We start from the raw sequence: 1,406 nt of genomic DNA, 5'->3' as shown, positions 1-1,406 counted from the left end.
TTATAATATTGTATTTCTGTCGTCTTTTGCTTGAGGTGTGATATTAGGCTGTCAGCTAACGGGGGAGAAAAGGGGAGACGTGATTGCAGACAAGGAGAAAATATTTAGCAGTTTTGGTGTCAAAGCTGTGGCAGATCCCTGACGCCGCGCGGCTACACGCAGCGGGCTCGCCGCCACAAAAAGCACATGAAGCCTTTCTGGAGAACTCCGCCAGCAGGTGATGAATTGATGCCGTTGGCTTTTTTGTTGGACCCACTTTCTGTCACACGGCCGCGCCTTCCTGCAAGTTCCCGTCAAACCTCCTCCGCGGCTTTTCAGAACTTTCCCCGAGCCTCCTGACGGCTGTGTGTGCACGCCGTGGATAACGTCTGTGATCTCTCCGGCTGTTCCCTTTTAGATGGCCGTCAGTTATCCATCCCCCCATCCCCCCCCCCACCGGGTACGGCGCCACGTCACGGTTCTGGGTCGCGGTGTGTCACACGCACTCGTGTGCACACAACACGATGTCGTGCGCGTCTGTTCACCTCTGATGGGACCGATTCAAACCCCCCGCACCTGGATGTAGTTCAGACTTACACACTATTAGGGTTTAAATACCTTAATTTATTGGCCTTTTCAATTTTATTTTATGGTATCGATTCATAACGAGAGTTAACTCGAGACCCTTTACAGTTAGACCAGGTCTAGACCACACTCTAGAATTTACAAGGACCCATCAGGTCTAGTAGTTTCCTCGAGAGCAAGCAACAGGGCCACAGTGGAGAGGAAAAACCTCCTTTTTAGGAAGAAACCTGGGACAGACCCAGACCCAGACTCAGACCCAGACCCAGATCCTGGCCCAGACCCAGACCCTGGCTCAGGCCCAGACCCAGACCCAGACCCTGGCTCTTGGTAGGCGGTGTCTGACGACCGGTTAGGGTGTGTTCAGGTGCATTCTGGGTGTGCTGGTCTCACAGATAATTAGTAAAATGCTGCTAGGCTTGTGCAAAGCGCACACACTATGCTTGTTACACACACAGGGACACACACTATGCTTGTTACACACATAGGGACACACACTATGCTTGTTACACACATAGGGACACACACTATGCTTGTTACACACACAGGGACACACAATGTACTTCTTATAGCACCATTGTTACAGTTGGGCCTTAAACCTTTTTTGTTGGACCTATTTCTGTCACACGGCCGCGGCTTTCTGCACCTTTAACGCCGCCGATGGCTTTGTTCTTTTCCTCAGGATATCAACTCGGTGTACCAGATCTTCCCAGACGAGGTTCTTGGCTCGGGACAGTTTGGCATCGTCTACGGAGGTAGCAAGAGAATTCAGACCCAGTATTAGGGACCACTAAGGTCTATATAAAGAGACTTCAGATCCAGTATTAGGGACCACTAAGGTCTAT

The 1,406-nt window shown here is 50.7% G+C and overlaps 1 pseudogene; it reads right to left on the bottom strand.

Moving 5' to 3' along the window:
- Positions 1-1,406, bottom strand: part of LOC117941279 — a 19,658-nt pseudogene that overhangs the window by 9,078 nt on the left and 9,174 nt on the right.

This window comes from Etheostoma cragini, unplaced genomic scaffold (genome assembly GCF_013103735.1).
Source record: "Etheostoma cragini isolate CJK2018 unplaced genomic scaffold, CSU_Ecrag_1.0 ScbMSFa_4667, whole genome shotgun sequence".
NCBI lineage: Eukaryota > Metazoa > Chordata > Actinopteri > Perciformes > Percidae > Etheostoma > Etheostoma cragini.
Note: the sequence above shows the minus strand (reverse complement) of the source record. Positions and strands in the feature narration are given on the sequence as shown.